The sequence below is a fragment of the Coturnix japonica genome, chromosome 5 (assembly GCF_001577835.2).
Source record: "Coturnix japonica isolate 7356 chromosome 5, Coturnix japonica 2.1, whole genome shotgun sequence".
Classification (NCBI taxonomy): domain Eukaryota; kingdom Metazoa; phylum Chordata; class Aves; order Galliformes; family Phasianidae; genus Coturnix; species Coturnix japonica.
In genome coordinates, this window is record NC_029520.1 from 15,851,692 (window position 1) to 15,865,286 (window position 13,595).

At 41.4% G+C, this 13,595-nt stretch overlaps 1 protein-coding gene across 3 annotated transcripts in view; it reads right to left on the reverse strand.

The window, feature by feature from the left end:
- Nucleotides 1-13,595, reverse strand: part of PIK3C2A (phosphatidylinositol-4-phosphate 3-kinase catalytic subunit type 2 alpha) — a 59,401-nt gene that overhangs the window by 42,600 nt on the left and 3,206 nt on the right. For 2 of the 3 annotated variants that reach the window (XM_032444741.1, XM_032444738.1), the window contains exon 1: nt 4,135-4,264. The exons of the other annotated variant lie outside the window; for it this stretch is intronic. The gene's annotated coding sequence lies outside the window, so the exon portion shown is untranslated. Of the gene's footprint in view, nt 1-4,134; nt 4,265-13,595 lie in introns of those variants that run through there. 3 annotated transcript variants of the gene reach the window in all.

Consider the following 13,595-nt stretch of genomic DNA (forward strand, 5'->3'; position numbering starts at 1 on the left):
ACACAGATCAACAGGAAACTCAGCATCAATTTTGTCAGCTGTAAAACTGACATCTATATCTCTGTATTTCACCCCATTTTGTTCTCACTCTCTAACACTACACCTGCAATTCTGTTCCTGCTTCATGGATGCAGATACCAGAAAAAGCAATAATGAAACTGATGGCATCCCAGGCTGTTTCACTCCACTGCACTTAGTCCAGACTTTTTCCATCCCTTACAGCCAAGCCTATTACCAGCATTGTTAGACAAAGGCTAAGAATTTTGGTTCTGTTGCAATGTTTCTTCTTACAGAATAATGTTTTCATATCCACTCCTGTTTAGGAACTTTTATATGGTTTCTTCTGCTTTTCAACCACCCCTAAAGTTGTGCTTTTCTCCAGATCACACATATAATTCACGCACTTTTCCCATCAATCTCTCTTTTCAAAGTGCACTTGAAAACCCACGTATAATGAGAAATACACCACACAGAATCAATATTAGCTACTGCTTTAGGGCATAGCTTCTTTTTAAGCAATGCCAGTGCCCCCAAATAACTCGATTCCCATCTGAATAATTCGGTCAGTAATCCAAAATTTGCAAAATAATTTCCCTTTAAAATGTCACATATATACAATCATAGAAAAAGACAGACTGGACAGGACCTCAGAGGGGGTCCAGCCCAACCTCTCGCTCAAAGCAGTCAGTTCTAATAAGTAATTACATGTCCACAGCTACAGCAGAGGAATATATTCATTGACATGCTGCTGCGAGGACAGTGCTTCACATTTGCACCACTTTTACTCACTTTTAATTTTGCTGCGTTAGTCAAAAAATAAACAGGTCCATCCTAGAGTAACTTCTGCACTAACTGTGGACACAGAGTTCCTGTCCTGTTCCAACTCTGAACAGTACGCACCTTTAACATAACAAAAAGTAGAACAGTAGAATATGGAGAAGACCATGCCATCACTGTTCTAGTGTGGATTTACCTCTGCAGTGCTGTACTGGTACCAGGATACCAGTCTAACCAAATGCAACTCTGCTGCAGGAGCCAAATTACTTCTGCCACTTGCTTCAGCAGACAAGCTTCCCTGCAGGCAGAGGAACTTACAGTTTCAGTTACAACTGGCTGATGCTTCTCAGTCACCAACCTGGTATGTCTGAAAGTATTAAACAGTTGTTGATTACTGACCAAGCCAACGCACTGTTTACATAGACCTCTTAGCTGTACATACTAAAATGCTTCTAAGATGTACTGAGTTAATTATTCTTAAAAACAAAAAAATAAAAGCAAGACGCTACACTGGTAGGTAGAAAGGTGACGGGATGGTTATATTGTGTCAGACAACAAGTTTATCTCATCCTTGTCTCTATGGGTAGCTTCAGAAGTGCACAGGAACAAGGCAAGCACATAACAACTTTTCCTCAAAATAATCTTCCAGTTTCCACTAATTAGCAGCTCAAAGGCTTCCTGAATCCTGAGATAACTTTTCTAATATTTAACACCCAAGTTGGATTTTACCTCCAGGAATCTGTTGAGTTGCACACTGGCCTCAAGTAAACTCGGCAGCACCTTGTACTTTGCTGCTGCAATGACAACCTAAGCAAAGAGTGCATCAGTCAGCACTCACCTGTTCTTGACGTGTCTGCTAAAACTACCGACATCAGTGGCAACACTGCAGCAACCAGCTACCGCTCAGTGCACACTGAATTCGTTCATCGAGGTCAGCACGCAGCAAGGAGTTTCTGGATCTGAGCTGGCACCGGTCTCAACACAGATATCTAAAGGTCCTCATGTGCTACTGCAGGCTTCCCAGCTTTTTCTTTTTTAAATGGATCAATGTGACATTATAATGCCAAGAAACTGAAAAGTATAAGCTACATGAAATGTGCAGACACACTTCCTCTCTCTATTCCAAAGTCTCCGTGAAAGCATTCCCGAGTGACTACCACTTGGAACAAGCTGAACTTACTCTGCAGTACGTAAGTGCAGATTGCAATTCTACTAAGAAGCACAAATAAAAGTAATATTTCCCATGACTTTTCTTTAATGTGAACTTTGAGGAAGATACTTTCCTCTAAATCACTTATAGAACAAATGAGATTTATACATCACTGGCATGCTTAGAAACATTTCCTCCTTCGCCTACTTGCCTGGTCTGGAAACAACTTCTGCATTCTTCTGAAGAAACTGACAATGCTGCAGCCTTTCCATGTACAAAGGGGCTGAATGAATGCTGTATGAGATGGATGACTGACGTTACTGGGCACTGCTGATAAAAACTGAACTCTGGTTCTGGTAAGTAATTACACATCTGCAGTTACGGCAGAGGAATATATTTACATATTGCTGCAAAGCCAACACTTCACATTTGTGCTACTTTCGCTCATTTTTAATTGCTGCATTAGTCAAAAAATAAATCCATCCTCGTGTAACTTCTGCACTAACTGTGAACACTACGAGGCAATCATCACTCACAGTCTCAAAAGCAGAATATCTTTACCTCAGTGTCATGCAGGTTGATCTCAAAACAACATAGGATACGCGATGCTTACAGCATGCTACCAATCAATGCTGCTTTACTGGTTTTTCTTAAAGCTCCCACAGGATAACCTTCAGATTGATCAGGACCAAAAAGACACACAATATGCAGCCCTTCTCTAATTACATTCAAATTCTTGATAGCATCAGTTTTCTAACTAGCCCTATACTGGCCTAGTTTTAGCCCCACACCAAAACCTAACATGATAAAAAATCCCGAACATCACCCCAGCATATTTATGTTTGTAAGCAAGCTTTGAATTCAAATTTCTTCAGCTAGACAGCAGGGACAAATCCACAATAGCAGTATATGATTAAAGAATACCAGAAGCTGCAATTTCACACAGTTTGAGACGTATGAAACAAAAGAAAACACCTTCAGAAAGAAATAATTTACTTGGCATTTTGAAAGGTGTCATTTCCTACTCAAGGCACTCAATTTCCCTTGTTGCTGTATAGAGCATCAAAGAAGATTAAAAAACAAAACAAACCAGTAAGATCACCAATGTATGCTTATATACACTGGTTAACTGTACTGACAAGCCTTTATATACCCTGTTCATGACATAACATGAGCCATAACAACATCCCAAAAGAGGAATCTCAAGTTTCTGAACCAGGAGTACTACTACACTGTGGTTATGGTTAAGTAGGTCACATTTATTTTATAGAACTACCAGGAAAAAAGTAGGGTGTTTGGGTTTTTTTATTTGTTTTTTTCCCTTTCTTGAGATCTGTGTATTTTTATTTTTATTTTTATTTTAATTCAACTGCCTTTATAGAACAGATTCCCAAACACAACACAACATCAATGAGGGCCAGCCTCTAATTTATTCAGCAGAAGGCTGCAACTTCAAACATTTGTTACTTGGCTTCTCTCCCCTGCACTTTCTCCCGCTGGCTTTACCTTCCATGCAACTTCCTCTTACAGTCCACCTATTCTCAGCACTTTCGCTACAACTTGTTTCTGATTTGTTATGAACCCGGTGGACGCCGCATCCTGTGCCAGCAGCCGCAGCCCATCAGCCCGTGCCGGGCATCCTCTCCTCCCGCAGCACAAAGGCAGTTTTCCCAGGCCCACTCGCAGCGCTGAGGCGCTGGAGGAGCGGGGCCAGGCCCCGGGAGCCGCAGACCCCACGGGCAGCGCGCTGCCGGCGGTTACTTCGCTCCCCCGCCCGCCTCCTCCCTTTGGGATACTTCACAGACCATCCATCCCCACCACCCGCGCACAACAAACTCTTACAAACAGTGCTGAGCTTCTCTTCCACCCTCAGTTCCGTCCCAAAGTAACACAACACAAGCAGCCGACGAGAACTGTTACCCGAGGGCACCGGACTCGCGCTCCCGGTACCAGAGGAGCCCCCTCCCGCCCCGACCGCTGTCACCCCCCGCTGTCCGCCCGCGGGAGGCCCCGCGCTCACGGGGACACCGGCTCCGTCGGCACCGCCGCAGGGCCCTGCACACGGGGCAGCGCCGCCGGCCGCGCTCACACCCGGCGGGACAGCGGGCAGCGCCGCGCCGAGGCCGAGGGTCGCGGCGCCACGACCCCCGAGCAGCGAGAGGACGCCGGCGGGAGGGCGCGGAGCGGAGCCGAGTCCCAACACCCACCTCACAGCGCCGGCGCCCCGCGGCCGCGGCCATTCCGCTTCCTGCCCCCCGCCGGCCGGCTGCTGCAGGCTGCTGCTGGCTGCTCGGAACCCGCTCGTCGCCCCCCTCTCCTCTCCCCTCGCCGCGCCGCCGCCACCGCGCGCCCACTTCCGGCCCCGGCCCCCACCGCTGTCGCGCAGCAGGGGCGGGGAGAGGGGAGGGGACTCGCCGTAAGGAGATGGGCGGGGAGTGAGCCGACACCGCCTCACCTGCACCCTTAGATTGCAGCCCTTAGATTGCGGCCGGCTGCACCAGGGCTGCTCAAACTGTCCTGTGTTCCGTTCAGTAGCTTACAACCAGGAGACACTACTTCAAATAATCCGGTTCCTTTTACTAAGGATATTTCACACGCCAAGTTCCAAACAAGTGTTTTGCACTGATTAAACACAGAAGACAAGTGAAAAGGATCCATTTAGAAGCCACGAGATAAACAAATCCATCACTGAGGCGCACTAATGTACAAAGCAGCATCTTATCAGGCAATTTCAACCAGACCGCGGCTATTCGATTGACTAACTGCATCATAACATTAGTCAGTGCGTGGCAGTGCCATGGGGCAAACAGGAACCACAGAAGTAGCAAGAAAGAAGATTTGCTTCCTTCTGTTGACTACTGCAGACTTGCAGACCATCTCCATATGCCTGTTAACCAGAGAATCTTCTGAGCCATTCCTTGGAAAGTACGTAGGAATCTTCCTTTACATAGCAAAGCTCTTTAGCATGTATTTTAAAACTTCAGCTCACGCTTTTAAGTGATTTCCCCCAATACATTTACATGCTCTTAGGGTACTTGTCGTTAAGTGGGTACTGATTTTCTACATACAAACCGAACGCACCATTCCCTCGCTTACACTCCTCAAACTGAAGAGCAACCCCAATGCCAGCACTGCTAGCCCTGCTTCCACCACTCCCATGACACCCACACTACATGTGTGCACCAGAAGCAGTACCAGCCAGCCCTTGGAAACAGCAGTCATACATCAGATGACAAGCAGCATTCCCCACAGCTTTTAGTGATGGGGAGGGAAAACAGCTCTGCTTCCAGAGAGAGAACTGTCCGGCTTCTAGGAAGAAGGACGCTACCCCCAGTTGAGTCAATAAAGGGAACAATGGCATCGCCTGCAGACTGCCTTCTCAATGGGTAATTACAGGCCACACAGCACCGCATGAGAACACAACGTCAGCTTGAAAGTATTTCACACAGGAAGTTACTAATATGTGGCTGTAGATGCAGCGCACAAGGTGCACGTCCCGGCAGCCTCACTATCTTGTTACTATATATGTTGTCTGATCCACTGTTCCAGTGTCACAGTTGCTCTGGTTGTTTTCAGGAAGCACCGACCAGCAGAAAAAAGATACTGCAGATAGACAAGCAATTAAAATAGATATTTATCTAAATAACGTTACTGACATTTCTAGTAAATTTAAATATGTTACAGGCAGAATAAACATGAGAGCATTTGTTCAAATATTTGGAGAAAATAAGCACTGCGTTGACAGCCCTTAATACTCAGACTTCACAAAAGAACTCCAATGTAATATACGCAAAAAGCAAATCACCTCCTGTAAATAACCAGACTAATACTGGAATTAAGCTGAAATCTCATGAACCGCAGCTGGTAGATGCCTCTTAAAACAATTTTTACGCTAAAGAAGCTTTCTGCATACCCAGATCAGGACAACTACATGCAATGAAAATGTAAACAACAGCTTTGGCAAACATCACACATGGAAGTACAAACATCTTTCAAAAGAAAACTCCCTTCGTTTTCTTCTCAGCCTGAAGCACATTTACGTAAGCCTTCCAAATTTAACAGATGAATGCCTTAATATAACTACTGGAATTCCTACTTGACCTTCATTAATTGGAAGCAATAAACTCGTGTCTATTGTTAGAGCATCCTTTCTGAGAATGAGAAATTGTTAGCAGAAGCATGGGAATTTTTAAAGGACAAACGTGCTTCCTCTGCAAATAGAAAGAGCAGAGCCCAACGAGGACAAAAATCTCCTTACAGAACACGGTGCTTACTTTATGCACATCTATTCCAAGGAAATTCCCAAACGTTTGTTCATCAGGGTGGGAATGCAACATGAAGTTCACCCACACCCTGTTGTGCGCTTTCCTTAGTGCAGACCACATCAGGGTTTCTTACTGCCTCCCAGAGCAGCAACAGCACTGCACAACCCACAGCTACATTTTGGCTCTGCACTTCATCCCAAAGCGTCAGCTTCAACATCACAGCCCCCATGCGACTCAAGGCAGTTGTCAAAGGTGGAAAACTGTAGCTTTCCTTGGGTCTGTGGTCCTAGAAATCCTCATGGCCTGTGACTTACAAGGACAGAGTAGTTTAGGAACTCAGGTTTGAAAGAAAAAGGTATATTCATGAAATACACTAACTCAGACTACACAGGAATTGAAAATTATTCATCTAGATTTCTTGAAAAGCAGCCCAACATCGGCATCATAAAGCTGTGACATCGGATGATGTGTGAATTAGAAGCTAAACACTTAATCTTAAATTATATTTTATTAATAATGCAAACAAACAAATAGTTTTAAAATACTTAGAACCTATTATTTTGAGCTGTTCCAGCAATCCAGTAATCAATACAGGTGAAGTTCTAACATCACCAAGGTCATTACAGCTCACTTACAGGCAACAAATTTCAACCACTAATGGTGCAATCTTTGCTAAGTTTTAATCAAAATGTCAGCTGCAGTTTTTTTGCCTGTACACGTATTTCTCTTCTCTAAAACCAGCAGAGGGAGACAGGTTCTTTTCTACTCCTGAAGAAAGAAAAACACATTTTCTGTGAAAACAAACCTTCTGAGCATTCAGCATGACTTCCTACATAAGTCTCACAAAGCTTTTTCTTGGCGATTTTGAACTTCTTTATCAGTCCTCATTTTGCTTGCTCTGAGTGTTTATTCAAGCTTAAACACCCATTGCTTACTGCTGAATTAACATCTGCAGATGTAAGTTACTAATATTTCACTGTGGAGATCTTTCAGGCAGAAACAGGATATCAATGTTGGTAATGAAAGAAAGAACAACTTCGGCCATAGTTATGTTTTTATTGTTTCATTGTTAAGCAACAGTTCCAGGTTTTCACTGTGTAAGGTCCAAAATCCACAAAATTATTTCAGCTACATACATTTCATATTTACACATATGTATATATTTATATTATTTATTAATTATAATTATATTTAATATATTCTTAAAGGAAATTATATCCACAAGAGCTGCTGGACCAGGGAACTGAAGAACAGAAAAATTCCTAAACCTTACTACCAACCTCACTGCTAATATTCTGTGATTTTGTTTTTCATGTGACTTTCTTTTACTTAGAGAAGAAATTATATGAAATGGTTTTGGATAGCAATAACTGATTAACTGAATATATGCACAGCTGGTATTGTTTGAAAGCTTTAAATAAAAATAACCTTCTGAACATTCTTAAAACAGAGTGCAGGATGCAAAATACATGTAGAATCTGTGACGTGCTGCAATGTGCTCTGCAGGTGCCATGGGATAGTTTTCAGTATACAATGGCAAGGACAATTAATGTAAGCATGACGCCACAGTAACCTGAGGGCAAAACTGTGGACAACAGGATGCATACCTGGGAACAGCTATCAGTCCTTGGGTAAAGGTAATAGAGGTAATCGGGAAGACCTGTGGCAAATCAGGTATTTAAAATCCCAATTACAGCAAGTCATGCTTAATCAGATATCCAAAGACAGAGGATGATAAAGCTTCATACCAGCCACTCACTAGAACTGCCCCGTGTCAAAGAATTATAAGAAAACAAAATCAGCAACAGCTGTAGGAATCCTTCAGCATGAGACTTCCACAGTGATCTCTTTGTCAGGTCGCCCTGAGAAAGGCTCCTCTTGTCTCCCTCCATCTGCACAAATCCCGATACAAGCTAACTGCACGAGGCTCCCTGTAGTAACCCCACGTTCATCAAGAACACGACTTCACAGTCTTTTAAGCACTGTAAGTCAATGGAAATATTCCACCCTTAAGGAAGAATGAACAATTGCTTATGTCACAGACTTGTTCATAATCGCACAGTATATAACACTGAGAAGAAATTATTGTATCAAAGGCATTCAACAAGCTCAGTTTTTCTGTCCAAGTCTGATTCTGGTATGGGCTTGGCCCTTAATCCTTGTATTTTGGTGTACAATTTTTTGTAGTTTCCACAGGGGAAGTTAAGTGCACAATGTGTTTCCTGGAGGACATTAGTAAAACTGGTTACGAGGTTAAAGCTCAATGATTCAAACTCAAGATTTTATCTAATGGATGCTGGAAGCAGTGGAAGTAATTCAAATTGCTTGAAATCATTGCCAAGATGCTTTAGTTGGTAAATAAGCATCTCATGCTTAGGAATGATGGTTATGTAAGAGTAGGGTACTGCCTACAAGAGTACACATTATTCAGTACATGCACATTATTATTGCTTGTTTACATTTACACACAGAAAGACATCCATACATCTGAAGTACAAAACTGAATGTTATTTTAATGAAACTGATCTCTGAGTTCAGTGGAAGACTTTTTAGATAGGATAGTAGCAGTTAGAAAGTAGCCAAAAAAGCAAACAGTATTAATATACATTGCAACTCACCTGAACAACTTAAGACAGAGTATGTGTGTGCATGTGTATGGGAGAAAAAAAACAGCATGTTTATGAATTCACCTGCTCACTGAGAACTTCAAGAAGGCCAGTCCATCAGCACACCATACACTGTCTCATTATTAACTCCTTCTTCATGGATGCTCCTCACCTATCAGGATAATCCTTACAGATCTATCAGTAATTTCATCAGGACCAGATTTATGTGCCCAAGCATGGGTGTGCAGAACACATGAACATCATTCATCTTCCAAGAAGTCAGTTGGAGAAACCACCTGGTCAACAAATCTGAGGATCCATATTCATTCCTCTACAATGTGAGGCACCAGCTCATTAAAAAAAAATAATAATAATACAGTGTTCATCTTAATTAAGAGCAGTACTTGAGCAGTACTGAAGTGCTTGCAAACCTAGTATTAACCTTAAGAAAACTATTTATTTTCTAAATATATATGTAATACTAAGTTTTAAATAGCAGCAGACCTTTGCTTGAGAAACACACTGAAGAGTAGGTAAAGGATACAGATGAGAACACAAAGAGTACGGCATTTCAGTGTAGTGGCAAAAACCAGTTCTGATTACAATACCTTCTACACTGCAGTGCAGCAAGAATTCAAGTTAATGCTTGTGTTTGGTGAATGTATGGAGCGGTCCAAGTGGTTTTCCATTAAAACAGAAAATTATTTTGCTTTGATTAATACAAATACTACTTCCAATAGAATATTTCCATTGGAGTATCTGCTCCATAATGCAGAAATCCCAGGAGTGATATCACAGCAACACTAATGCAAATTCACGATCGTGTTTATGTTTTTTCTTTAGATTCATTTAAAGAAGAGCCTGAAAAGAATAAAATAAATTACCTTTGCTTTATTCCTCTAGAATCAATTGGTGAATCTACCTGCAACGTTCTGGCACCCCCTAAAGGTACCAGGCTGAATCTTTGACCTGTGGAAAACTATTAAAATGCCAACCTAATTAACAGCTAGGTCCTCCAGCTATTTGTCTATACTATGTGAAGTCATCCAGTTCTTCCTAGTTTCACACAATTAAGAACAAGCCTAACTACAGTCCTCAAATTAATCTTTTTTATTAATTTCCTACCTGATATTAAAAGCCTTCCAAAATCCGCAAGGTTTAAGGGAGAAAAGTAATTTTTTCCTTTTATAAACAAGTAGCCTTTCTAGATTTGAAATCTAAGTTAAGACTAAGATGCCCAGAGAAGCTGCAGGTTCCCTCTCTCTGGAGGTACCAATACAGCCTGATCTAGTGAGTGGCAACCAGCCCATGGCAGTGGAGTTGGAACTGGATGGGTTTGAAGGTCCCTCCCAACCTCAGTCATTCTATAATTACAAAATGGCCATGTCACACAGTGAAGTATTATACATGTATTTGCTGCTACTGCACTTTCTAAAGCAGCAGAAAATATGCACTGATCTCTCTCTGGTCAGGAAAAGCTTTTATAATTTCTTCTGAAGTCAAATAGAAGTGAAATTCTTTTCAAGCCGCAAAATACAAGAAACACAGAAGCTATCATCTTTCTAGGCTTCTAGAATTCTGAGATGACTTTGATTAGGTACACAGTATGTTCCTACAGCTTTCACTGAAGAGCTAAGATATACATTTAAAAGGGTTTTGTTGTTGTCCTTAAGTTAATACTATCGCAGATCCCACATTTTGGAGTAGTCAGGCTAAAATCCTGCTCTCGGTTCTGTATTTTTCCTTAATATCACAGTTCCGTGAGTTCTGCAGTCACCAAACAATAGTCTAAGGAAAAAACACAGATAGCCTGACAGCTGTAGAGGGCTTACACTGAAAACATCTGACAATCCTTCTTCTGTCTTTAATCTTTAATGGAAAATAAGCTTTACTCATTTTCTATTTACACCAATGACTTTTTCTATTTCCAGGTTTATCTCACTGCTAACTAAGACTCCCTGGAAGTCTGGAATCAGTTATGTGCAATCTCAAAAATCATTATATTGCTTTTAGAGAAGAGAAGGGAAAAAATTAAATTAAGTACCAGAGCAAAAAAGTTGAAACTGTTTCTGTGATGACATGTGTCCAGGTAATTTGCTAAGATTACATGTGAACCCTACACATATGAATTTTCCAGCCAGCCTCTGAAAGCTACGCAATGTGGCAGCATGTGGTTCAAACCAGAACACAGGTATCCAACCCCACATCAGGTCTAGCAGAAACTCCCTTTTATGCCTAAATGGATTCAGAAAGCCTCATAATATTTGAGTCTCAGTTTAAATGTCCTACTTCTGAGAATTCAGTATCCTTCATAAGCACAACCACCAATAACAACATTATTCCATGGCTGTATCCCCCTCCCCCCGATTTCTAAATAAGCATACAGTTATTTCACCTAGCACTGCAGGCAGTTACCTAGGACAAGACATTTAGAACCAAAAAGCATTTACTAAAGATCCAGTGAATCATTGCAAACCACTAATTATCAAAAAAGAATAAATTTTGTACTACATTGTCAACTGAGTGCACACAGAATAGACTACAACATGTGGAAACTAAACTGTACTAATAGAGTGTGCCTAGAATCTCTGCAAGTAAGGGACTTGAAGGACAGACACTGCTTGCCTAATGACAAAAGGCAGACAGATGTGGTGACAGAGGTGGAGCCTGTACTGAAAGCTTCTTTTTTTCCCCTCATTAAACCCATGCTTAAGCTGTATGTCACTCTGTAACCATTAAGCACTGGGAATGAAAGCTCTGGGCTACTGCTGTAAATTAGGATTTACAAAGATCTAGTACTGGCTTTGAAAATCCTCAAGCAATTAAATAACATGATGGAGGTTAGTATAACGTTTAGTGATATCAAAGTCAAAACATTTTAATGCACAGAAGACATCAATTCTTGCTTAAAACTTGAGTCTCATGAGGAACCCTATGTTTGCAGTCATTAAAAAGGCAGTTTGAAAGAATGTCCCTTTCAAAGTATTTGCAGAGGCTGTGTGTGTTCTTTTGCACAAGAAGTTTTGAGGAGAGGCTGAGACAAACTAGAGAAGGAGAGATGAAAAGGATTTGTTGCTCAGTAAACCTGCTGGTCCTCCAGTAACAAGGCAAATGAACTCGAACGATTTCCTAGATGAAGTTACACAACTACAGTATGAGATTGCCAAAACACTTGGGTAACACTACAGATCCCACTTGTACAAGCAAACCAGTTTGTCTTGCTGACAAAAGCTTTTAAATTGCACGTTACATTTTAGTTGGTGGAGGGCACAGCAAAATGCTTTGAGAGAAATAGGCCAGAAAAAAGTAACATAAACAAAGGAAGTAAACCCCAGTAGAACTGTCACTGAATCCTACTCCATTTCATAGGTCAGCATGTCTCACAAACATTCCTATCAGTTCTACCCTTCACAACTGTAAACATTTCCAGTAGCTGCAACAGTTTCCATTAAGACAGACGGTATTAGCTATCCTTAGTCCAACATCAACACCAGAAAAGCAAGCAGCCCTTAACTGACCTTTCTAGGAAGCTCTCAGGTAATGAGTCACAGCACAGCTCTCTCAATCTTAAAATGTATCCACCAACTTGGAATCAAAGCTTCCAGTTCCCCATGTGATGCTTGGTCCACAATGTAGAATAACTTCTTTGCTCCACAAGTTACAAAACTCTTGGCTTGACTGTCACCTATCTCACACAATAAATACAAACAGTAACCGCTATGAAATATTTTGTATTTAAACTGTAAGCAGAAATAGTGTCCAAGGTTTTCCATACCCTTTCCTTCCAAACGCCCACCTAGGTCACAGAACGTTTAATCCAGATCTGTTATATTCAATAAAATGACCAGTTAGATGTCAAAGGAAATGTCTGTACAGACAATGCCTTCTAAAATAAAGATCAGCCTGTACGAGGAAACATTATTCTGGTCTGTCAGTTTGCCTGCTCCAGAATATGGAGCTTTTCTTGAACAAGGCCATCATGATTTACTTTCATTCCTCTCCAGTAGGTACAAGTCTGCATCTTTATTTCCTAGCCATTCCACTTGGCAGAAAAAGGAATTACATACCATGCTTTTTCAAATATTCTCACCCAGTCTGAGTTTTATGGGTACTTTCTAAGGCAAGAAAAAATATTTCTAGTGCAGACTTATACATGATGGAATCGCCAGAGAATAAAGATTGACAGTTGATGATGTACAGCCTATGACAGACAAAGTGTGAAACTACCTTTAAAATACTTGTGTGCTTAGCTAGAGCTCATGCACATCAAAGATGAACACCCTGCCACATCTTCTGCAACAACCCCTTTTTAAAGTTTAATCAGAGAAAGAAGTTGGATTGATTTCCCTTTCTATAACAAAGTCACTCCTGCCACAGATTATTTCCACCTCTTGTCCATAACACTGCTACTAAAGAGCAAACATTTCATTTCTTCTAATGCAGGAAAAAGTTTCCTGATGGACCTGAACCAATTCAGGATGGAGCAAACCATATCTTCCCATTCAAATTTCCTCAGCAAGTTTTTCAGGAACAAGATAATACAGAGGCCCAGCAAGGACACCAACAATACATTTTGCTACAGCGTGTTCATTTTTTCCAGTGTGAGGAAGCATTCACTTACAGTTTAACTCACTGTTATGATGAGAATACCAATGCATTTCTTGCAACTTCCAAAACCATTGAACAGTGCTGACAAACACGCATGTTAAAGTCCAGGTTAGCCAGAAAAAAAAGGTGTTTGCTTTATTCTACAGAATGTCTGGATAGAATAAGGAAGCAGCCAGGAGACCAGAAATG